A 26,628-nucleotide genomic window follows, 5' to 3' on the forward strand; every position below is an offset into this window, starting at 1 on the left:
TTCATTTTACAGACAATACATACACAACTTAATCACAGGTCTTGAATAAGAAGTAGAGAATCATACAAAAGAAAGAAAATATCACAGATGACCTTGCTTTTAGAAAAAAACAAAGACATTCATACTGACTGTTAAAGTAAATAATGATCTCTCTGTAAATACATTTTAACAATCTATGATAGGTCTCCCATGAAAATATTAATGTGCATTTAACTTTCAGTTATGAAACATTATAGAGAACCGCAAGACAAATGTCAAAATGATTTTAGTCAATGTGGCACATAGTAGTTTATTGCCTCCTATAAAGAGACTACAGAAGCCAATGATTTTGTCGTGATCCTACAATTCTACCATTATGCAAAGAGTTATTGCAAAGCTGTATCTCTGAATGAACTAACCTATAACTAATGTAAGAATGAATGAAAAGATTTTATGGTTTGTAAGATACTTACTATTTCTACTATTTCAGATTTCTTGGGAAGATAGTATCCTCAGCATGTGAGTTGGTGTCTTATAAAAGAACTGAAAAGAAAATAAATATTTCTGGTTGATTATTCTTGTTTGAATTATAAAACTATTGCTAATGCTTTTTACTTTAAAAAGTAAATTTTATAATAATATGACTTTTCTGCTTAGCATGGAAAAACAATCTTCATTTAGGGAAATTAAGATACTTGTATATAATCTGGAGAATGAATTTTAGTTAAGAGAATGAAATCACTAGTCCTCATAGTTTTGTAACTTTTAGTTTGATTTTAACTATTTTTTTTTAAATTATACTTTAAGTTCTAGGGTACATGTACAGGTTTGTTACATATATATACGTGTGCCATGTTGGTATGCTGCACCCATTAACTTGTCATTTACGTTAGGTATATCTCCTAATGCTGTCCCTCCCCCCTCCCCCCTCGCCACAATAGGCCCCGGTGTGTGATGTTCCCCTTCCTGTGTCCAAGTGATCTCATTGTTCAAGTCCCACCTATGAGTGAGAACATGTGGTGTTTGGTTTTCTGTTCTTGCGATAGTTTGCTGAGAGTGATGGTTTCCAGCTGCATCCATGTCCCTACAAAGCACACGAAATCATCCTTTTTTATAGCTGCATAGTATTCCATGGTGTATATGTGCCACATTTTCTTAATCCAGTCTGTCACTGATGGACATTTGGGTTAATTCCAAGTCTTTGCTATTGTGAATAGTGCCGCAATAAACATACGTGTGCATGTGTCTTTATAGCAGCATGATTTGTAATCCTTTGGGTATATCCCCAGTAATGAGATTGCTGGGTCAAATGGTATTTCTAGTTCTAGATCTTTGAGGAATCGCCACACTGTTTTCCACAATGGTTGAACTAGTTTACAGTCCCAGCAACAGTGTAAAAGTGTTCCTATTTCTCCACATCCTCTCCGGCACCTGTTGTTTCCTGACTTTTTAATGATGGCCATTCTAACTGGTATGAGATGGTATCTCATTGTGGTTTTGATTTGCATTTCTCTGATGGTGAGTGATGATGAGCATTTTTTCATGTGTCTGTTGGCTGTATGAATGTCTTTTTTTGAGAAGTGTCTGTTCATATCCTTCTCCCACTTTTTGATGGGGTTGTTTGATTTTTTCTTGTAAATTTGTTTGAGTTCTTTGTAGGTTCTGGATATTAGCTCTTTGTCAGATGAGTAGATTGCAAAACTTTTCTCCCATTCTGTAGATTGCCTGTTCACTCTGATGGTAGTTTCTTTTGCTGTGCAGAAGCTCTTTAGTTTAATTAGATCCCATTTCTCAATTTTGGCATTTGTTGCCATTGCTTTTGGTGTTTTAGACATGAAGTCCTTGCCCATGCCTGTGTCCTGAATGGTATTACCTAGGTTTTCTTCTAGGGTTTTTATGGTTTTAGGTCTAACATTTAAGTCTCTAATCCATCTTGAATTAATTTTCGTATACGGAGTAAGGAAAGGATCCAGTTTCAGCTTTCTGCTTATGACTAGCCAATTTTCCCGGCACCATTTATTAAATGGAGGATCCCCATTTCTTGTTTTGTCAGGTTTGTCAAAGATCAGATACCTGTAGATGTGTGGTATTATTTCTGATTTTTAACTATTAAATTCAGCAGAAAAGGTTAGAATATTTTCCCCCAGGAAGGACCCAATAAGATAATTTGCATTTTTATTTTTAAAAAACATTTGAAAATATTTTCTAATTAACTGATCTTTCCCATGTTTTTAATCATTTAAAACAAAGATAGGTGTGCAGAGAAAGGGCATGTATGTGTTCTTGCTTTTCCTTACTTTTTTTTTTTGTTTTCTCACTCTGACTCCTGTCCTTCCATGTGTATTTCAAATTGTTTGAAGAATTTAATGGTGGCTAAAGTTCGTATCTCAGAATTTAAGGGGGCTGGAGAAGTTAAGCTGTTCCTCTAGGCTGTTACTACTAGGGAAGCAGTAGAAGTATTATGGGGGAGGGAGTGATAAGGAGTGAGTGGAATTGAACTCACTCAGTAAACAGATTTTGCAAAGTGAGGACAGACACATGTCAGGAGTTGGGACACAGGACAGGGTACAGACAGAAGATGGCAGGAGGGCTTCAATGTCTGATGAGTTTCCTTCTGTTTCACTTGTGGACCATCGGTAAATTAACCAAATATCACAAAATGCTGAGTGTGTCTGAAATTTGTATGGAAACCGGTAAAAGGGTGGACCTCTATTACATGGGGCAGAAGCAAGCAGAGTGCTATAAATCAAGAAGTGAAACAGAGAAAAGCACAGGGGAATTAGACATGGAATTCCTGGGAGGCTTTTAATTGTACTAGGCCCTGGAATTGAGATCTGAACCAATATTCATTAAATCTTATTAGTACAGGGAAGTCAAGTGACATGCAGATAACATGTGCATATGCTTCTCAAAGAAACAAGCTAAAATACAACACTACAAAGATCATAAATTACTGGCTTTGTAGCCAGATGATGCATCAGTTTAATGCACAGCACGTTTGACTGTTGGAGATTTTGCAGAAAGTGACAATATGCAAATAATATCACATTACCTAGGACATTGTTTTGAAAACTTTGCCAGAATCTAAACTTCCTTTGTAGCACTATTTCTCTGCCATGAGCTCTTGGTTCTTCTTGGGTATTTTTGGGGCACCATGAACTTTGTAGTTTATCATGTGTCAAGCCAGTTGGGGAAAATTCAGTCACCACTGAACCTGTGTATTTCAGTTTCCAGACCAATAGATTTAAAAAGTGGAAAGTATACATAATAAAATAACTCTGCCAAACCTCAAGTAAAAAGCAACTTTCATTTTTGAGCCTTTAGATTTGGTCGTTTAGGAGTGGTTTCTAAAGTTTATTTTACTGAGTACCCCTTCAAGATTGTAAGTTTTTTGAATTTATTTTTATTTTTCTTTATACACTTTTAACTTAGACATTAGTCTTTTCATTGAGTTTTAAGGCCTATGTTGAAAAGGGGGCTACAACCAAAGGGAGAAATCATTGGGAATGCTTGCAGCATTGGAAGACCCTCAGGTTCCTTCAGAAAATATTTGCCTGTAAGTCATTGAGAAGATCACAAAAACAAGCTTTCTTTTTTTGGTCCTTGATTGACCAATAGTAATATTTTATCAAAAGATGATAGCAACAGATGTCAAAGATTTATGTACTGAAAATGTGATAGATTAAATTGAACAAGTGACCAGATTATCAAAATCAATAGACCTTTTAGCCACAATGTCAGTCCCTTCAATATATTGGACTTCTGAAAACAAATGGTTTCTCTTAATGCACATCTAATCTGATTTACTTCTATACATTTTAATTAGTTTTCCAATTATGAGAATAATAGACTACATATCAAACAAGCAAACACCCAAAAACAAATATTTGACTAAGTTGCTTAAAGATACCAAAGGTATAATCTGAATGATTGATTGCCCACATCTGACTCCATCTGGCTGACTTGACTTAGTTATTTGTGATTCTGTTACAGAAAATTATCATGGATGAAACAAATGTATATCATTAGGCATTATTTGGGAGGATGCTATAAAGAAGAATCTTTTTTTTCTTTTTACAATATATGATATGTCATCATTTCTTTTGTCATATTTATGTTTGTAATAACCACATCTCTGCCTTGAAAACATTGCAGTTTAGAAAAGTATATAATTACTTTGATTTGTATTTATGTTACCTAAAATAATCTATACTTTTACCAATAATGCATAATACATTTGTAACTGTACCTCTTTGAGGACAATATATTTTGAAGATTAAATTATAATTTAGAACCTATATTACAGGTATCTTAAGTCTCTCACAGGAACGTGTTGTAATATAATGAACAGGATAATGACATCTTCTATATTGATAGTAAATTGTGTTTAATAATTAATTAATTGAAGATTTATTCATAACACAAAAAGATGATTGTATGTAACAAAGTTTATATATAAGATTAGGAATACAGAGACCTCTATTCTAGTTTTAATTTTACTACATCTTATTCTTATAAACTTCACAATCTTTACATTTATTATACCTAAAAGAATATAATAATAACTGCCTTTTCTCAAATAAAGTTATTGTGAAGTCAAATGAAACAAAAAAGACATTCATATTTGTATATAAAATTCAAAACACATCTGATTGCGGTGGCTCACGCCTGTAGTCCCGGCACTTTGGGAGGCTGAAGCGGGTGGATCACCTGAGGCGGGGAGTTGGAGACCAGCCTGGCCAACATGGTGAAACCCCATCTCTACTAAAACACAAAAATTAGCTGGGCGTGGTGGCACATGTCTCTAATCCCAGCTACTCTGGAGGCTGAGGCAGGAGAATCACTTGAACCCGAGAGGCAGAGTTTGCAGTGAGCAGAGATAGTGCCCTTGCACCTAGCCAGGGTTCCTGAGTGAGACTCCATCTCAAAAAAAATTCAAAACACATTTCAAATATAAGATAAAATCAAGGTACATTTTAACATTAAATTATGGGATAAAATATACCGTCTCCTTAGTTGGACTCAATACATTTTTTCGTTATTGTGGTTATAATGTTTTAAATGTCTGTAATGTCTATAAGCAAAACTGTATAAAATCTTGATATAAAAATCTTCATACTTTTGACACAGAAGTAATGACATAGATAAAAATTCAGACACTTGAGAATGATAGTAGAAATGTCTTCCTTGTCCTTTGTTAATTACAATGTAGATAGATATTTTATGTATGTCTCCTAGATGTTTCCTTGTTACATTATTATAGGAAACTTAATATTCACCTCAACAACCTTGTAAGAGCCATGTAATTATTATTTATTTATTTATTTATTTTGAGACAGGGTCTCATTCCCGTCTCCCAGACTCAGGTGCAGTGATGCCATCTCAGCTCACTGCAGCCTCTACCTCCCTGGGCTCAGTTGATCCTCCTGCCTCAGCCTCCCAAGTAACTGGGACTACAGGCACACTCTGCCATGCCCAGCTAGTTTTTTGTATTTTTTGTAGAGATGGGGTTTTGCGGTGTTGCCTAGGATAGTCTCCAACTCCTGAGCTCAAGGGATCCTCCTGCCTTGGCCTCTCAAAATGCTGGGATTTATAGGCATGAACCACCACAGCTGGCCAATTGTTTCTTTTTAAGTTGCCTAGAGGCTCATGAATCATTTCTGACTTTTCATAGTTTAAGGGGAAAAATGGCCAAAGACTTCTTTCTAAAACATTTTATTGTTTAATATAAAAATCACTGAATCTTTAAAACATGTAATAAGAGACTCTTTCAGACAAGTAGCATTAATCTATGTTTCTGTTCTTCCAGCTATACTCTTTATGGAGACTATTTAATGTTGGTAAATTGAAATCAAAATTACAATCAGAGATGTCTAAGATAATATAAAAATCAATATTTCAAAAGTCTCTGTATTAGACTATGTCTAACACAGGAATATTGCTTTAAAGAGTTGAATGTATTTGGAGTCTTTTAAGATTTTTTTCCATGACAGGTAATTGTCAGTATGTATCCAATGTTAGATATGCTTTTTACTCAGGATAAGCAGCTCTTTCAATTCACTTAAAAAATCTGTGATGTAATTAACTCTAAGAAATGTAAAGCCTGTAACCAGCATCTCAATAACTGGTTTGACAGATTGATGGTAGTAGTCTTTAACCTTTGCCTGAAGACTACTGTATTGTTTAATACTGTAATTTGTTAGACATACTACCAATGCTTTGATTTGAAGATTCGATTCATCCATTTAATCTTGGGTCAGGGATTTGAATCATTGATTTAATCTTTCTGCTTTACTCTAAATTCAATATATTTACTGAAGATAGCACCATAGTGAGAGGCATTCAGAAACTCGTAAAGGTTCCATAAATCGTGCTTTTCTATTTAGTGCCTTGTTTCCTTGTACTATTTCTATTATACCAAATTGAATTAATTGTTTTGAATACTGTCTAAAATTCTGAGCATAATCTGTTTAGATACTTAATAACTGTTAAAACTTTGCAGACATTTAAAATATTTCATGTGAGAAAATTTAAATTTGCTTGATGTATTATGCCTTAAATTTTGGATCTGTTTTGTAAAATTACATTCATACATTAAAATAGAAATTTTTTAAAGGAATATTTTAATTTCACTCCCCAGTAACTATATGTGTATGTCCAGAACTGATAAGCTGAAATTTTAATTTAATTTAATTTATATAACATATTAATGATTTTATACAAACATGCACACATTTCAAGACTTTAGTGGTTAGTGTTGAAATGAGAGAAAAATTGATCAATATTTGTTCCTAGCAATACCCTAATTCTTTTCTTATTGGTCTTGCTATTTTAAAAAAAAATGGACTTGGTGAGATTATTAACTACGTATATACATTCAATCATATTATTCATAATTTAAGGTTAGAATAAATGCTGGTGACATTTTAGCACAAGGTTGGTTTAATAATTTTATGATGCAACATGTAACTCCTTAGATACCTGAATTTTTGCTAACCAAGCAACTTCTAAGATGATACGTCATGGGAATACAGCTTGAGAATACAAGTCACTTTTAAGAAGTTTAATTGGCTGGGCAAGGTGGCTAACACCTGTAATCCCAGCACTTTGGGAGGCTGAGGCAGGCAGGTCATGAGGTCAGTAGTTCGAGACCAGCCTGACCAACATGGTGAAACTCCACCTCTACTAAAAATAGAAAAATTAGCTGGGTGTGGGGTGCGTGTCTGTAATCCCAGCTACTCAGGAGACTGAGGCAGGAGAATTGCTTGAACCCAGGAGGCGGAGGTTGCAGTGAACTGAGATCACGCCACAGCACTCCAGTCTGGGCAACAGAATGAGACTCCGTCTCCACAAAAAAAAAAAAAAAGTTAATTTCCAGTTATACAACATCCAGCTGAGCCTATTTCATAAATGCACAGATATATGAATACATACTGCATATGTGGTATACATTTATTATACCAGTACCATGTCATAACCACAATAACAGATCTTAGAAATTAAAAATAAAAAAAAGGTAGACTTGATATGTGCAACAATATAATTAATTAATTTGCTGATTGGTCTTTCCTATTAGAATCTTCAACGGTAGGTGCATTCACTAGTAATTAACAATCCCTCTATTTGAGTTAGTTTGAATAGATAATGTGAGTATACTTTAGACTCAGTGGAATCTTACAAAAAACACAGCTGTCCTATGGTCTCAAAGGGGACAACTGAAACTAAAAAATCAATATGTCACCAGCAGGTTTGTTGTAATAGATGCATAGCACAGCGGGTTTGTATAAACTAATGACATGCTGTGCAATGACAAGACAGATTAAAGGACTGCACAGGCACAGTCACTGGTCTGGAGCAGCAGAGGATGCAAATATATACATGCAGTATTTTTGGAATGGTGGAATGTACACAGTTTGTAGGTGCCTATGCTCTGGGATATTGTTTGGAAAACCGATTTTAAATATCAATTTACATGGATGTAGCAATCATTTTGACTCATGTGTTTAAGACTTATGAAAGAGCTGTTAAAGCTTTTACCTTAAACAGTTGTATTTTCTTGTGAACTTACCAACAGCCAACATACAGGATATTTGTTTCTTTGTTTTTTGAGATAGGGTCTCACTGTGTTGCTTAGGCTGGAGTGCAGTGGTGCGATCTCAGCTCACTGCAGCGTCTACTTCCTGGGCTCAAAGGATCCTCACACCTCAGCCTCCCAAGTAACTGGGACTATGGGCGTGCACCACTATGGCTGGCTAATTTTTTCATTTTTTTTTTGTAGAGATAGGGTTTGTCATGTTGGTTAGGCAAGTCTTGAACTCCTGAGTTCAAGCAGTCCACCCACCTCAACCTCCCAAAGTGATAGGATTACAGGTGTAAGCCACTGAGTCCAGTCATCCAGGTTTTTTAAGAAGGCAAAAACTATTCCTTACACAGTTTACACAGGGATAAAAGAGGGGAAAAGGGGGAGAAGAGCTATCTTCCAAATGTCTGAAAACAAACAAACAAAGATGTTAGATTTCAGACATCAGGTGATATTCTGCTTCAGAAACAATATATTGGGAAAAATCCTGAGTTGTGAAACTATTAAACCAGTTAACACATTTAATTATAAGAATTGTCTTTCTTGTCTCATTCTAAAGAGAAATGTCATCACAAAACTATAATATTATGAAAGCTTTCAAGTAAAATGATTTCATACAACGAATGAATTCTACTCAACAGTAAAATATTTTGCTTGTACTTTGTGGGAACCAAACATTTTGTAGAAGATTTTTTAAGAGCATCTAATCTGTATTTTTAAAATGCCTGTGCTGGCCTTAATGTTTATTATTCTCCAGTTCTTTACACAGTGTTCCTATACAGTCAACATATTATCACAACCTGGTTTTTGATTTGTCATCACAATCTTGTGACCTTTATGCAGAAATTTATGGTGTACATCAAAGCAGTAATAAACACATAAAGAAATTCTTCTACAAAGAAACAGTCACTTTACTGTTTCTGCTGAACATGTGTTTAGAGTTTACATCTTGGTTACCTTGCACTAGCTTAGATGGCAGACAAAGCTGCTGTTTGTATGAGAGTGAACTGCTTATGTTCTCGCATCAACACTTTTCCCTCAAAAGCTGAAGTTTCTCTCTGCTTGCCTCTTCTGTTTAGACTGATGGAAAATATTCGCTACTTATCTTCACTACAGAATTGTTAATACAGAAGTCTGTAAAAAGTTTCATTCATCGTTTTGAATCATAATAGTCTTTTAAAAAACCAGATATACTTACAGAGTATCTAATGTTTGATAAGTTAGTTATTAGGGTCTAACATTTTTGTAGCAGTTAGGAAGAGACACTAGTTAAAAGTTCGCCATGGTAGAGTCAAGAAACTTCTCCTTGATTCTTTCACTGAGGGACTTATAATTTTGGACTAGTCTCAGTTTTGTTACCTATAAAATGTAGAATTCAAATGGATAGTTATGTCTTAAATATTTCGTATCTTTTAGGAGAAACAAGTTGATTGTGTGAAATTTCACTTTCATCTGTCTGTATATAAGATAGGGTAAATTTCTTGAGCTTTCACTTTTTCGTAACAATAAAATGAAAATGAGCTTATTAATAGATTAGAATTAAAATTCAAAGCTAATGCAATTCAAAGAAAATGCACCACATTAACAAGTATTTTTGCCAAAGTGAAATGTCTGCTCATAAAACGGCCATGACAGTGACTTAAACCCAAGATGTTAGGAAACGACCCCTTGGATTTATCACGATGCCTTACACTTAGTTCAGACTCTAAAAACATTTCTTATGGGAAGTAATGACTGCTAAGTAAAAATGAAAGTTGAGCAATGATTCTTGTGAGTTATGAGTTAATTAATGGTATGACTGAATTTTGTTGAAGTCTCGGGTCTTTTCCTCATGATTTAAAGATGTGCTTTGATACTATGAAGGACCAAAGGGCAGTGAATCACTGTAAAGCTGCTTTTCAAACATGCCTCAGGGCAAATTGTGAGCCTTCATTTGTGTCCAGAATGGAAGGAACAGCAAGAAGCATGGGTGAGTCATAGGACAAAAACACAAAATGTCATTCCAAAGACAGGGTGGTGACCTTATGTCTGAGTATGCAAAAATCCAACTGGGGAAGTAAGAGGCCTGATCTTAAAAGTTCATGTATTAAGGGAAAACACGTATTTTTATCTTAGGAGATTATGATTACATAATTACTTTTGTTTGCTAATTCAGGTGAATTACCTCTGATTCAGTTTGAAAGTATCCCAGATCAAGCAGAATTCAAACAGACACTCCTGGGACTGGTTCTGCTTTTTGTGATTGAAATAAGGTGTGTGCTTCTGTCCTTTGATTTAGAAGAGATTCCATGTGTGATGTCACATGCATAGTCACAAGCAACATTTTCAGACCCCTTTCCTTTAATTTTACAAGGAGGCTGTTGATTTGATGTAATTCATATTTGGTAATGAATGCATTTTGTGTTCATTGCTAAGTATAAAAAGAAGCACATATAGGAAAACTTGTGGCATATTAACAAATGCTTGAGAGATAAAGTATAAAGGTATATAACAGTAAAACATGGAAGAAGTCATTCAAAGCAATTTACTTAATGGAAGAGAGAGAATGTATTTCCTCGGGGATTTAGATGTATCTCATGGCATCCTCATTCATGCCCTTCAGGTGTATTTACCTTTACTTTTTTGTTGTTGTTATTGTTATATAATTGGGTTTAGGTGAATGTCACTTTCTGATAGGAGCCTCCTCATCAGGACCTTTTCTTTTTAAATTTTCATATGTCTATTTTTATGTGAAAATTATCCAAATTAAATATTTATATATAAAAGTTTTCCGCATAACTCTAAAAGAGTTCTATTTGATGTCTTTACTGTGTTATAGGACTTACAAAAAGAAAAGAAAAAGAATATATCCAATTAAAACAACAAAGAACTCTTGAACCCAGCTATGCATACAAGAAAAATAAATTGTTTGAAGTGAGACATGAGGTAATCGAGACTCTTCAATGGGGAAAGCCAGTGCTCATCTGGCCCCTAGTGTGCCTGTTGAGCCGAAATATTTGATTGATGTGAGAGCTTAACAAATCTCCAAATGCTCAGTGAATACTTACTGTATGTCATGAACTCTATGAGGTAGCTTTTTTTTCATACAATCATATTTTAGCAAATAATATGAGGCATAGTTGACAGTGAAAATACAAAAAAAAAAAAAAAAATGCATCCCTTACAAATTCCAGAATGTATTTTGAGGTTTCACTCAGCACTGTACAGTGATCACAAAATTCTTGCTACGGTTCAATCTCCAAGGAAATAAAAATGCCAGAAGGTGTGTTGCATTTCAGGCCAATAAAATAGACATTATTAACATCTCATTTTATTAATTGAGGTTATTTGAGATTTTGTGTGGAGGCATTTTAATGGTCTGATCCACACGGTATTGAGTCAATAGCGTTTTGAGAGTGAGGTGTAGTGATTTGTACTACGTTTATAATGACTAATAGGTTGTGATTATAGTTCTTTTATATGGTCACGGTAAAATTTGTACTTTGTGGATGGGCAGTGAAGTAACATGGCCACTTCTTGTGTGCCTAAATGCTTCTATATGTAACATCTTTCCTTCACTTGAGATGTGTATGTTTTATTTAAATATAATACATTCAAAATATTTATTATTATTATTATTTTGAGATGGAGTCTCGCTCTGAACCCAGGCTGGAGTGCAGTGGCGCGATCTCAGCTCACTGCAAGCTCTACCTCCCGGGTTCACGCCTTTCTCCTGCCTCAGCCTCCTGAGTAGCTGGGACTACAGGCACCTGCCACCATGCCCTGCTAATATTTTTGTATTTTTAGTAGAGATGGGGTTTCACCGTGCTAGCCAGGATGGTCTGGATCTCTTGACCTCATGATCCGCCTGTCTCGGCCTCCCAAAGTGCTGGGATTACAGGCGTGAGTCACCGCACCCGGCCCAAAATGTTTATTATTATATTAAATCAACAAATTTGCACGAGTGGTTTATTTCATGTTTTGTCCCCCAATAGATGATACCTGTATCCATATGTGGATAAACCTCCTCAGCCTTTTATGATGCTCAGCAAGCTTTCTCTGTCACAGCAAATTTTATGTGGCTTGATATTTTCCCCCTCACACTCTCTTCATATTAATGCACTGCCTGTTTAGAGGTTTTTAGCCCTACTAATGGGTTATCTCCATAAGGAACAGTATGCTAATTCTCTAACCTTATTTCAACTCATTGCGGCTGCTGCTCTGAAGCCAATTGTAAGCACAGTTAATTGTTCCCATGATTACTAAGACAAACATCACATGTAGGAGAGGTTTGATTTTCCGTATTACAAAAGATAAGCTCTGGGAGAATTCAGCATTCAGTTTCCTAATCACTTACACATGTAAAACCCCTCCAGTGACGCCAGAAATTGTTCATTATTTCTTGTAAGTATAGTATAAAACTCAGAGTGCACTCAGAGGAAGTATCAGTTCTGTTTTCTTGGATACTAGTGCTGCTGTGTTAGTTGTAAAACACAAAATGACTTCAACATAAAACACATTTGAAATTTCCTTGTAACTTACAGGTTATTTTCAGGTATATTAAAATGACAAAAGACCAGCTAAGAGACTATAAGTAGAACAATATTTGAGGTTCATTTGGAAGAATAATCTTATTTGTCTTATTGACTTCTTGGGTAAAATGATTGAAGAACTTTACATGAGTGTGTGTGTGTGTGTGTGTGTGTGTGTATGTGTTTCTTTCTCCAGGCAACAAAAATAACACTCAGGCATGAATTTTTTTGGTAGAAGATCATTCTTTATCAGAAACAACATTGTACATCCTTGCAGTTTAATTAACTTCGGTAGATTATCATCCAAATTGTAATTTTATAAGAATAATTGTGATGGAATATTTACAATGTAAGAGACTCCTGTAAAGGATATGATGAAGTATTTCTTGCTGCAATCTGATTTACTTTTGTTTTTGGTTTTGTTTTTTTGAGACAGAGTCTCCCTCTGTTGCCGAGGCTAGAATGCAGTGATGTGATCTCAACTCACTGCAGCCCCCACTTCCAGGGTTTAAGCGATTCTCCTGTCTGAGCCTCCTGAGTAGCTGGGACTACAGGTCCTGCCACCACGCCCGGCTAATTTTTGCGTTTTTAGTAGAGATGGGGTTTCACCATGGTGGCCATGCTGATCATGAACTCCTGAACTCAAGTGATCTGCCTGCCTCGGGCTCCCAAAGTGCTGGGATTACAAGTGTGAGCCACCCCTCCCAGCCTGTGATTTGCTTCTGGATAAGATTATGGCCTATAAATGGAGGGAAGTAAAAGTAACACATTTCAGTTGCATTTCCCCCCGGGCATAGATATTTTGAAAAATTTCTGTAAATTATCCAACATGTATTTCTAAGATAAGAAACCACTATGATTTTTAAACATAGTGAGAATCACCACAGCATCAAATTCATTCAATCATTTAACAAATACTTATTTAGCACTATGTGCCAGATACTGAGTTAGAGACTCAGAATACATCTTTGAACAGAACAAGTACTTGTACTGTGGTGAATCTTATATTCTTATGGAAGGAGACAGATAAAAAACACTATGCATGATGAATTATTCAGTATCTTAAACAACGATAGGTACTGTGGACAAGAAAACACAGAGTAGGTTAATGGTGTTCTGCAAGGATGGGGAAAGGGCAGACTGTGGTATTAAATGGTAGTCAGGGTTTGCCTCCTGGAGACATTGAGATTTGAGCAAAGATTTGAATGGAATAAGGGACTTAACCAAGGGAATATCTGTGGGAAGAGCATTCCAGACAGAGGAAAAAGCCAGAGCAAAGGCCCAAAGGTGTGATGGAGAATTTCTAGCATATTCTGGGAAGAAGGCCAGCAGAGTGAGTGAGAGAATGAGTAGTAGGAGCTAAAGTAAAAAAGAAATTGGGTTGAAAGGCACATCTCATTTCGTTGGTACCATGATGGACCTCCTGTAAAGAAAAGAACTGGAAATTCTGTAAACTTCACAGAGAAGCCCTGTAAGATTGTTGGCTCCATGTCACCCTGAAGAGGTTTGGCTATGTGTTCAAACTAATTTTAAATACCACCTAACCTCTGTGGTTTGCCTCCTGTTAGGTTTATTCTGTATTGGTGTTTTACATGATAACTTTAGTTATATATTACCTCAACAAAGGCTAATATATTGCTAAATATAAGATATTGAATACAGTATAAAAGCTATTAAGCTAAAGCTTAATAAGCTAAATATAAGATACTGAATATAATACATAGCTGAAGGCTGTAACATAGACTCTATAGCATAACTCAGGGAAATGAGTAGCTGAATTCCATGAATAACTGAATGCATGGACTGAAGGGAGGGTTTCACAGAGTGTTGTTTGTTAGAATCTGTGTTCCTTCTCCTCCCAATTATTGTGCAGCATCTTGAGAGGACAAGCAGGTGCCTGCAACCTTACTGTACCTACATCTCTCTTGCCCCTTACCCTGCTGACTGAAAAGAATGATATACCCCTTTTGCAAAGGTTATTTCATTCCTCATGTTCTGAAATTCTTCATCCTTTGTCTCTAAAAGAACTTTGTTCCATCACTTATTTGTCCCTCTTGTCTACCTCCAGGAAATCCTGCTCAGATGCCCATTTCCATTAATATATGCTCAGATATCTCCCATTTTTTAAAAAAACTCCTTCCTAGGTTCAATTTTCTAGCAGTTCCTGCCTTCTCCTGTTCGGTAGCAAGCATTTTGGCTGCATTTCTGTGTCTGGTATTTGCACATCCTCTCCTCTTCATTAGCTTCTAGGCCTCTACAATTGGGGGTCTTTACCACTACCGCATTGAAGGGACCCCTGCACATTCATTGCCACATTACAATACTTTCACCCCTTATCTGATTGGATTCCTTCGTAACATTTGACATGGGCCACTGCTCTTGAAAATACTCTTTTCTTTAGCTTTAATTACAGTATTCTTTCACATCATTTCCTACCTCTATAACAACTTTTTTTCTAATGTTTTTGAATTCATCTTTCTGAATCTTCTTAATAAATATCAGTGTCTCTAGGATCACACTCCACATTCTGGGCAATCTCATCACTGCCAAGGCTTCCATCACTATCTTTATGCTGTGGTCTTTTCCGGGTGTATTTCTAGTCCCTAATTCCCTCCTGAACCCAATATTTTTATATGCAATAAAAATATTGCATTAGGTGTACTGGACACCTAATTGAACATCCACAAGCCATAGGCACCCTCAGACTTAAGATATCTAACTTGGATCCCCACTCATTCCTTTCACCAAACTGCTTTCTGTTCCTTGTTTTGTATCCAGTAAATGACAGTCCTGTATCCCCAGTGCCCAAGGTAGCTTCCTCTCTCGCCCGTCCCCATACTTTCAATTGCTTTGTCATTTATAGCTTATAATATAAAACTTTCCAGATTGCCTCAGTGTCCCAATGTCAATTTTTGTGAAATTATATTCATTTTTTAATTTTATAGGACTTGAAACAAGTAAGAAATTGATGTAAGTGGAAGAGGTTCAACTTATAAAATGTAATTAAATTTAAATGAAGGAAATAAATTTTAAGTTGCCAATATAAAACTTTAACTGAAGGTGTGAGTTGAGGTGAAGTAATAAATAAGCTCAGCTTGAGTGGGAATTCATGATGTGGAATCTCCTGGGAGGAATTTTGCCTTCTTCAGTCATACTGCTTCCAACTCTAGTGCATCCATTCTCACACATCAGAAATTATTTCTTCCATTTCAGAAGTTATACTCTGAAAACAATTAAAAATATAAAATCCTTGTTACAATCAGTTTTCCTTTTTTTTTTTTTTTTCTGAGATGGAGTCTTGCTCAGTTGCCCAGGCTGAGTGCAGTGGTACGATCTCGGCTCACTGCAAGCTCCGCCTCCCGGGTTCATGCCATTCTCCTGCCTCAGACTTCCGAGTAGCTGGGACTACAGGTGCCCACCACCATCCCCAGCTAATTATTTTTGTTTTTTTAGTAGAGACGGGGTTTCACTGTGTTAGCCAGGATGGTCTCGCTCTCCTGACCTCATGATCCACCCGCCTCGGCCTCCCAAAGTGATGGGATTACAGGCGTGAGCCACCGCGCCCGGCCTACAATCTGTTTTCTTACCACTGCATAAGCAAAGACTGGATGAGAAAAATACTGAATTATATAGTCACTACAACTGTGTCCACATAGACAAGAAAGGGGGAAAACACCAGGCGAATGTATTTTCTTTTTTTCCATCTTTCAACTGATAAGTATATTTAAGAGAAATGTAGATAAAATACTGTTTGAAGTATAGTGACCATTATTGCCAAATGGCATGAAAACATTAAGATGAGACTACATGAGGGAGTATGGTAATTTACATCACACTTGAGATTAATCTTTACAGAGATTAATTTATTTTTTCAGTATAAAGGAAAGTGTTTCTGCTGAAGTTAGAGATCATCAGGTTACAAAGAATTTGGCAGTTAAAGGAGAATGAGCCAAAACATTCCAAATTTGAAGGATTCAGTAGGCATGACTAACAAATGTTGTATCTCAGAATACATAATAAATTAGGACACTTGTTAAAAGTACGTGGTTGCCACCATAGAAAGAAGTGTGTAGTGTAATTTGGAGTGATGTATGCATGTTTCCTGTGATACTGTGCTTTACATTTTATAATTCTGTATTATCAATATGCACTCATAGTCTTGCTATGATCTTTTCCCAAGATAACTCTTAATTGCTCCAGACTTTACAAGGTTGACTCAGAAGCAAACTGTAGAATGTCAGAAAAGTAATCTCCACCACTTATCATTAACTAGTGACCATCTAACATGACAGATGGCGCCCTGCCTGTCTTCAGCAGCTTGTGGGACAAAGCTGAATGTCAACACCATTGGGATGTAATTATTGTAATCTCTTGGGTCCAGTTTGGCGTGACCCTGAAAGCAATTCCCCGAGAAATGCTGGGAGCAATGCAGTGATGGAAAGAGCAGAGAAAGGAGAGGTTTGGGAGACCAGCAGCATTTTCAATTTACTGACAGTGTTTTCACGCTGCTTAAGAATACGTATTTTGCATGTGACAAATCAAATTGACAAATTGAAGAATTCATGGGACTTTCATTGTGGCCTAATTTAAATATTATCAAAGGGCTTTAGTTTGTAATGCAGAAGCAGCTATTTAATGATTTAAGTAATTTTGAAAAATATTTTAATGATTAGAAAGCAGTGTAATTTATATTTTAAATGTTTCTTAAATAATTTGGTAACATTCTCATTATTTTGGAACACACTTTGCAAATTTTTTACTATAACTTGTTTAATATCTAGAACAACTCAGTAAATTAGATATTGTTATTAGTTCCAATTGATAAATGGGGCAAATGAGGTACAAAGTTAGCTGTGACACAAAACAAATGGTAGATCCAGAGCTCGAACTGAGCCATCTGGTGCCAGAGTCTCTGTTCTTTATCATTGCACTTTTCCCCGTGCCGTCTTTAAAACATTCAATCTGCCTGTATAGAATAGTGGCACCATACTTAAATACTTAAGTTAAATACTTAAGTATGCATATACTTAATATATTTAATATACACTTAAATATACTTATTATGGAGCTTGATACTAAACCAGATAATGTAAGAATATCTAAAATTCTAAAGTTACTAAAAATAGATTAGAGGAATTATTAATACAGTAGTCCCTTTTTAGCTGCAGGGGATATGTTCCAAATATCCCCTGAAACCATGCAGCAAATGCCTGAAACCATGCATGGTAGCAAACTCGATTTCCATCAATAGGAACATTTTTCTGTTCACATCTTCCACCCACAAAGTTAATACCTTCTCCGTGCTAAGCAGTTATCATGCACTGTGGCCGTAAGTTTTGCAGTTTGAGGTGCGACAGGAAAACTAGCACAATTATTTTTTAAACTTCGTTCCCAGTTTCACTGATAGAAGATGTGTTCTTACTGTAGGTCTTAGCAATATCAGCATATAATTTTTTTTTCTTTTCTTATTGTGAAGTTTCACCTTTTCACTTATAAGAAGCACTTACAGCTTCTTTTTGGCATATCCAAATTGCCCACATCACTAGTCTTGCACTTTGGGGCTGTTATCAAGTAAAATATGGATTACTAGATCACAAACACTGAGATACTTCCACAGTCAGTCTGATCACTCAGAAGGCTGCTAAATGAGTAACAGGCGGGTAGTGGATATGCTCAACAAAGGCGTGTTTCCCTAGTGGCATGGAGTGGGATGGAGGGGGATTTTATCGCCTTACTCAGGGCAGCACATAATTTAAAACTTGTAAGTTGTTTATTTTTGGAATTTTCTATTTAATGTTTTCAGATTGTGCTTGACTAAGGGCAACTGAAACCGTGGAAAGCCAAACTACCAATAAGGAGGGACTACTCCCATTAGTTGGTTAATCATACATTTCTCTCAGAAAGGTGTCTTTAAGTAATATGTATATACTGAGTCCACTGAAAATAGTTTTGGTACTAAAAAATTAATATAGCAAATGGAAGTATGCTTCTAGATGCCCTTTAGTAGGGAAAACTTTGAAAATGTCACAGATTTTTTTTCTGATTTTCAATAATGCAGACATAGTTATTTCTTTTGTATGCAAGGACAAGCATCTAAGAACCATGTTGCTGATGATAGCTGGTATTTATCACACAACCATCCAGTTAAAAAGATTTGAACAGTTAGTATGTACAATCTAATTTATTCCTTACAACAGCCTATGAGGAAGGTGTTTTGTTTGTTTGTTTTGCTTTTTTCGTTTTTTGTTTTGTTTTGTTTCATTTCATTTCCTGAGACAGAGTCTAGCTTTGTTGCCCAGGCTGGAGTACAGTGATGGGATCTTTGCCTACTGCAGCCTCTGCCTTCCAGGTTCAAGCATTTCTCCTGTCTCAACCTCCCAAGTAGCTGGGACTACAGGTGTCTGTCACCACACCCGACGGCTAATTTTGGTATTTTTACTAGAGATGGGGTTTCATCTTGTTGGTCAGTCTGGTCTTGAACTCCTGACCTCAGGTGATCCACCTGCCTCGGCCTCCGAAGTGCTATTTTTTATAACACCATTTTACAGATGAAGAAACTAAGAGAGAAGAGTAAATAATTTACTATGGCCCGGACGCGCTGGCTCACGCCTGTAATCCCTGCACTTTGGGAGGCCGAGGTGGGTGGATTAACTGAGGTCAGGAGTTCAAGACCAGCCTGGCCAACCTGGTGAAACCCTGTCTCTACTAAAAATGCAAAAAATTAACGAGGCGTGGTGGTGGACGCCTGTAATCCCAGCTACTTGGGAGGCTGAGGCAGGAGAATTGCTTGAGCCTGGGAGGCAGAGGTTGCAGTGGGCCAAGATTGCACCATTGCACTCCAGCCTGGGCAACAAGAGTGAAACTCCGTCTCAAAAAACAAATAATAAATACATAAATAAATAACTTGCAGTGGTCTTTTAAATAATGCATATAACAAGGTAGTACCCTTGCTGTAAAAACAATTACTTATCACATGGATATAATTCTGATACTTTCTCAAAACACTTCCTGTCAATCAACCAATATGCAAAGGGCTTTGAAAGCCTAGACCATGTGAGAAAAGCACCTAAGGAATTGGAATGCTGTAAACACCAGTGCTAATTGTTATGATTTATCTTTTTGGGGTTGTTAGGAGCAGTCAATTCTAGGAGATGAGAGCAGCTGAGTTCAGGCCCTCAAGCAATTTACGGTCTAATTGATGAGATAACTCTTACTGTGAAAAGCTCCAAAACCACACATTATAAATTGTTAATGTAAACAAGGAATACAGTAAATGCCCCAGGCCAGGAACACTTGTGGTTTTGGGACACCTTACACCTTTGTCTCCACTCCAAAAAAAGGGCTTTGAGGTGATCTTGAAAGAGGAGAAGGTAAGTTAAGTTGCAAGTGGGAGGAAGAGCTTTCAGCATGGGAAAAACAGGAACAACAACAAAGCTCCTGATGGTGCAAATAAGTCCAGGAGAGGCTAGAGCACAGTGAACATCCTAACTAGAGCTTCTACCCTTGCCCCCATGCACAAACTGTTTTCCAGGCAACAACTGGAAGTCTTTTAAAAATGGAAATGAGAGTATCATTCCCTTGGATACCACAATTCAAAGATTTTCTCATTTCACTTAAAATCAAAAACCAAACACCACAAAAGTACCTCCTAGTGTCTGACACCTATGACAAGTTTGTGCAGTGAGGATGGTGACTTTAATAAGTGACTTAGGCCAAGAGGAATGGCAATGAAGAGAGCTTCAACTCTGAAGATGCAATAGGGGTAGTGGAGACTATGGCTTCCTCTAATGCACTGGATGTTACTCAGTTCTCCTTGTCCCACATAGAAATGGGCCTAGTATTGCCTGATGTTCTGATTCGTTTAAGAGAATCCACAAATCCAGATTTGTAAGCAAAGTCTCCACTTAAGAGTTGACTCAGGTATCTCATCATCATCATTATCATCATCATTGTCATAAAGACAGTAATAAAGCACTGTGCAAACTCAAAACATCTGCAAGACAGATGTCCAGATTAGAACCACAGGCCTCTAGTTTATGACCTTTGCCCCCCACAGTCTGGCTGTGCCTGCTCTGCAGCCACAGTTTATACCACACTTTTCCCTGCTGACCACAGTCTCACCACAGTGGCTCTCTTCAGGTTCTCCATTTCTCAAGCTGGTGCCTACTTTGGGCCCTGTATGCTTTTTGCTTTTTATGCCTAGAGTTGTTTTTGGTCCTTCTAACTTTTCTGACTTCAGCTTAGCTTTTACTTAGCTTTGACCCTTCACCTGCCCTTTGTTCCATTCTACCAGTAGTTCTCAAAGTGTGGTCTGGGGATCTCTGAAGCCCTCAGGATCTTTCAGGGGTTCCACAAGGTCAAAACTAGTTTCATAACAAAAGTAAGATGTGGCTTTCTTTTTTTTCACTCTCATTCTCTCATGAATGTATGAGTTTTCCAAAAGTTATATGACAGGTGAAATTGCAACATACTGAACCCAGAAGCAGTATGAGAAATTAGCAAGGTTTTTTTTTTTTTTTTTTGAGATGGAGTCTCACTCTGTCGCCAGGCTGGAGTACAGTGGTGAGATCTTGGCTCACTGCAACCTCCACCTCCCAGGTTCAAGCAATTCTCCTGTCTCAGCCTCCCGAGTAGCTGGGACTACAGGGTTGCGCCACCATGCTGAGCTAATCTTACTATTTTTAGTAGAGACGGGGTTTCACCATGTTAGCCAGGATGGTCTGCATCTTTTGACCTCATGATCCGCCCGCCTCGGTCTCCCAAAGTGCTGGGATTACAGGTGTAAGCTACCACGCCTGGCTGAGAATTCAGCAATCTTCTATTAAAATAGACATTAAAGAGATGTAATCTTTCTAAATGTAACTCCTACTCACTCCTCTCTTGTGATTATGCCTGTAACCCCAGCACTTTGGGAGACTGAGCTGGCTGGTTCACCTGTGGTCAGGAGTTTGAGACCAGCCTGGCCAACATGGTGAAACCCCGTCTCTACTAAAAATACAAAACACTGGCTGGACATGGTGGTGCATGCCGTAGTTCCAGCTACTTGGGAGGCTGAGGCTGGAGAATCACTTGAACCTGGGAGGCGGAGGTTGCAGTGAGCCGAGATTGCACCACTGTACTCCAGCCTGGCGACAGAGCGAGACTCCATCTCAAAAGAGACTGTCTGAAAACAACACCACCAACAAAAAGAGATTCTGAGAAAAACATAAAATACCGCCACTCTTCTCACTGATTTTCACTGATTTTGTAAAAATACCCTTATTTTTATAACATTGCATACAGGGCCGTGAATATGAAACTGATCATGCAGTCAAATTATGCAGAAAAATTAAAGGTCTCTAGAAAGGGAAGTAACAGGATTAAAATGGTATATTAAATTATTTTGTAGTGAAAGAGGAAATTTTTATATTTATACTATGTAATGAGTTTTATGGTTATTTTTAATAAATTAATACATGTAAGGTTTCCCTCAATTTTAATTTCTACTATGATAAATATCAATAAACATAGACCAAATAAAGTTCTTTGAGGTACTCAGTTTTTTTTTTTTTTCTTTCTTTTATTTATTTATTTATTTATTTATTTATTATTATTAAACTTTAAGTTGTAGGGTACATATGCACAACGTGCAGGTTTGCTACATATGTATACTTGTGCCATGTTGGTGTGCTGCACCCATCAACTCGTCATTTACATCAGGTATAACTCCCAATGCAATCCCTCCCCCCTCCCCCCTCCCCATGATAGGCCCCAGTGTGTGATGTTCCCCTTCCCGAGTCCAAGTGATCTCATTGTTCAGTTCCCGCCTATGAGTGAGAACATGCGGTGTTTGGTTTTCTGTTCTTGTGATAGTTTGCTAAGAATGATGGTTTCCAGCTGCATCCATGTCCCTACAAAGGACACAAATTCATCCTTTTTTATGGCTGCATAGTATTCCATGGTGTATATGTGCCACATTTTCTTAATCCAATCGAGGTACTCAGTTTTTAAGAATGCAAATAGGTCTTGAGACCAAAATTTTTGAAAACGGTTGCTTTATGGATACATATCAAACACTAAAATTATGTCACCCATTTACTTGTTTACTAAAATATAAGCGCCATGAGGGCAGGGACTTCCACCTTAAGGATTTATGTCCAGTGTTCTATTATTGGAACGGTAAGTGTGTGGGAGTTATTTATATCCTAGTGCTCAGGGTGATCGCCAAGGTCTGATGGGAAAAATTCAAAAATTTGCAACCTCTGGCATAAATGGGTTAATACCCTTCAGCACCTCGAGCGGTGTCTGAAGCACAGTAGGTACTCAGTATACATTTTAGAATAAGCAAATCAATAAATGAGCATAATGTTTGAATGGGAGTTATATTTAGAAGGATAGGGTTGAGCTAGCTTTATAGGAAGCTTTATATACAAAGCTATGAATATGAAACGGATCATGCAGCCAAATTAAAGATTAAAATTAAAGATCTCTAGACAAGGAAGTAACAGGATTAAATGGTGTATTAGAAAGATTATTTTGTAGTGAAGGTTAGAGGAAAGAAAGTTAGTTTTTCTTTCTTTTCCTGCATAGCTTTACCAATTCTCCTACTCGCTCCCCTCTTGACTTTTTTATTGGGCAGAAGGTTTTGAAACCTTCGTGCATTTCTTACAACTATAAATACATATGTGCTAATGAATGAGGTCACATCAATTTAAATGGAACACTGACAGAAAACACAATTTAGCTCATTAGTAAGGCATGACGAATTTACAGCCAGAAACTCTGTTGACTTTTATAGAGGAACATAAATTAAAGGTGGTCAAATTGTGTTCAGAGGGCCAGTGTTAAGGTCTAAACTTAGGCAAAAATACACATATTCCTTTAAGGCAGTCCTTTCATATAAAGCAGGGGGAGTGTGGCATCTCTGGAGCAATTTGAAGGGTTCAGCGGAGTTCTTTCTCCCTCCTAGCCAGAAGGCACAAATGTCTAAACTCTACCCACTAGAGAGACTTTCTTTAAAGTGTCTCTTTCTGCCGTGCTCATTTAAAATACAAATCTCAGAGCAAAACATTAAGAATGTGGGCTCTGGTGCTAAACTCCCGTGCTTCATTTTGCTTCTGTGTTATATGAGCTGCATGACCTTGGGCAACCAATTGAATGTCTCTATGCATCCGTTTAAGCATTTGTAAAATAGATGTTCCTACAGATTTGATGTGAGAACTGAGTAACACACATAAAAATACTTAGAACATCTGATACGTGGCACGCCCTGTCCTTTTTAGTGTTTGTCATTATGGTAGCATTGAAGGCTAGTTTCAAGGAGGATTCGCTTTGCAGCTGAATGGCAGTGAAACCCCGATTAAGTCATTTAACATGCCCAAGCTTTGATTTATTTGTTTAAAAAGAGAAGCAAAATCTTGCTTTAGATAAATTAAAAGGGAGGAAATCTGTTTAACAAATGGATGTGCTGAATATAAACGATGACTTTTTAAAAAAGTCAATATGGTTAATATGATATTCATTGGTGGCATCAAACAAGACATGGAAGAGAAAGGAACTTTTCAGATGGATTTTGGACACATGAGAAGGGTATTGTCCTGCCACTCAGGTGGGGTAAGGTAGTTGCAGGTAGGGGAAACAAGGCACTGGGTAATCTGTTTGCATAATGACTAGGAGTGCTCATCTAGCATACAGTAAGAAGCTGTGCAGTGGAAACATAAAATGAGAGACGTTCAGACAGAGCATGGAAAACAGTGGACCCTACCAATTATAGGCAGGACTTTTACTCTGAGAAAGAGACAGAGAAAAAGAGACTGAATATTTTTGAGCATGAAGTTTTTGATCATCTGTTCCATAAGAAGATAAACTTTGGTAATAAGGCAAAGGAAGAATTGGTGAGCAGAGAAAGTAATGTCTGGAAAAGTAGCCAGGAAGGAGAAGTACCTGAAGTTGGAGTTAAAGTCAGAAAGATTCCAGAATGAGTTAAGAGATTTCCATAAGACACCTGACCCTTTTTGGTTTGAGGAATGAGGGAGTAAGGGTTGAGGGTGATACTTAGGTGTGAACCCCAGAAACTAGAAAAATGCTGTTAAACGAATAGTGCTCTCAGGAAAAGGAGAAAAAATCTAGCAATACAATTTTATAATTCTGAACACTGACAGGAGGAAAACATGTTAATCGGAAACCTATTTTAGGTGCTCATGGCTCTTCTGATTCACTTCACTACTGCCACAGTGCCTGGCATGGAGAATATCAATAAATATGAATTCCTTTCCCATTAACCCTGAATGGCTCTGTCGTGAGTTCTGGAAAAGCAAAGAAGAATGTAAGAAACGGAAATGGGGTTGGGTAGACAAACATCACCTACTGCACATTATTACTTCTTCTGTGAGAGTTGTTATGGGCTGTAAATATTAAAGGGCACACAGCAAATTTGTATTTTTAACATTTAAGAACCAATCTGCGAGCAAATAGATTTATATACCAAGCAATCCCTGCTTGTCTTGTAATGAGATGCTGATTTTCTTTGCTGCTAACAAACACGTTTTCATTAACATCTTGCTAGCTAATTACTGCTAATTATGAACATTAAATTCATAAGTGATCACTTACAGGCATTGCCAAATCTGTGTGTGTGGAAGAGGAGGAGGGAGGTATTCTAGTTCATTCATTCCAGTGACTAAAAATTGTGCTGATTTGTAACACCAGGATTTTAAATAAGAAATCTCCACAATCCTCATTGTAGTTAAAATTATAGTTACCCATAATTTATTCCATTATAGTATGTAAGGAATATTATGCTCTTAAATATATACATAATTTAGGTTTTAGGACTAGTAAATCTTCGCTGATATGTCTAATTTTAAGTATGCGTTTTGGTGGTGTAATGCAGCATTTCCTTTGACAAGAAAACCTCGTTATGCATTTAATGTGGGCAAGTCCTAATTTACAGATAAATTGTTTTCTAAAATGTTGTTGGTTGGTTGCCCCAGTTCCTTTTATGACACCTGGTATATCCTCAGTAATGGGCTGTACAACCGCACAGTAATCAGCTGTGGTTTCCTGCAATCTGCTACTTGTGGAATTTCTCCAGACTGTCATCCCCCTCCTCCCACTACCCCAAACAACAAATTTTGGTATGAATTTCATGAATATTTTTGCTTATAGAGAAAGGAAAGTAAATGGTCATCAGCTGGTTACAAACATGATTAAATAATATATTAAAAATCAGCATTGTATTTTGAAATACAAGGGAGGGGCCGGGTGCAGTGGCTCACACTTGTAATCCTAAGACTTTGGGAGGCCAAGGCAGGTGGATCAGTTGAGATCAGGCATTTGAGACCAGCCTGGCCAACATGGCAAAACTCCGTCTCTACCAAAAAATACAAAAATTAGTCAGGTGTGGTGGCTCATGCCTGCAGTCCCAGCCACTCGGGAGGCTGAGGCATAAGAATCACTTGAACCTGAGAGGTGGAGGTTGCAGTGAGCTGAGACTGCACCACTGCACTCCAGCTTGGGCGACAGAGTAAGATCTTGTCTCAGAAAAAAAATAATGAATAAAAATAAAGTGAAATAAAATATGAGGGAGGGATCTATGAAGGAAAGGAATATATTCTTCATGCTTCCTCAAGTCTGCCATCGTTTTTGTCTTCCTGGGAGAGAGACGTGCACCATCCTTTATTCCAGAAGTCAGCAGTCGCTTCTTACAGACATATTGGAGCCACTGACATGTGTAGCTTGACCTACATTGTTAAAAACAAGGAATTTGTTGTGAATCCTTTTAAATAGCAAGATTTCATAATACAATTAAATGGTCTGGTTCTCTTTTTAAAAATTAGAAAATCTAGCAGCACAAGATACTACAATAGCTAAACATGGCCATTCTCTTTAGACAGAGCATATGCTTTCTGGTTTCGACTGTCTTTGTCGTACCTTATCATTTCCCTGATGTTGAGACGAAGACTCAGTTCCAGTTGATCATCAATTTGTAGTGTCTCCTGGCTTGCCTGACTCATTTGCGTTGCATATTTTGTCTCTAAAGATTTTGAGTGTTTCGTTCTCATGACAATTTTCCACACA

General features: G+C 37.1%; 1 protein-coding gene and 1 long non-coding RNA gene across 3 annotated transcripts in view; both read left to right on the forward strand.

The window, feature by feature from the left end:
* SEMA3C (semaphorin 3C) overlaps positions 1–26,628 on the forward strand; it is a 179,182-nt gene that overhangs the window by 26,680 nt on the left and 125,874 nt on the right. The gene's annotated exons all lie outside the window — the stretch shown is intronic.
* On the forward strand, positions 10,215–11,364 carry LOC140709676 (uncharacterized). Its single transcript, XR_012090380.1, has 2 exons — positions 10,215–10,311; positions 10,878–11,364. It is a non-coding gene; the product is annotated as an uncharacterized lncRNA (long non-coding RNA).

The sequence above is a fragment of the Chlorocebus sabaeus genome, chromosome 21 (assembly GCF_047675955.1).
Source record: "Chlorocebus sabaeus isolate Y175 chromosome 21, mChlSab1.0.hap1, whole genome shotgun sequence".
NCBI lineage: Eukaryota > Metazoa > Chordata > Mammalia > Primates > Cercopithecidae > Chlorocebus > Chlorocebus sabaeus.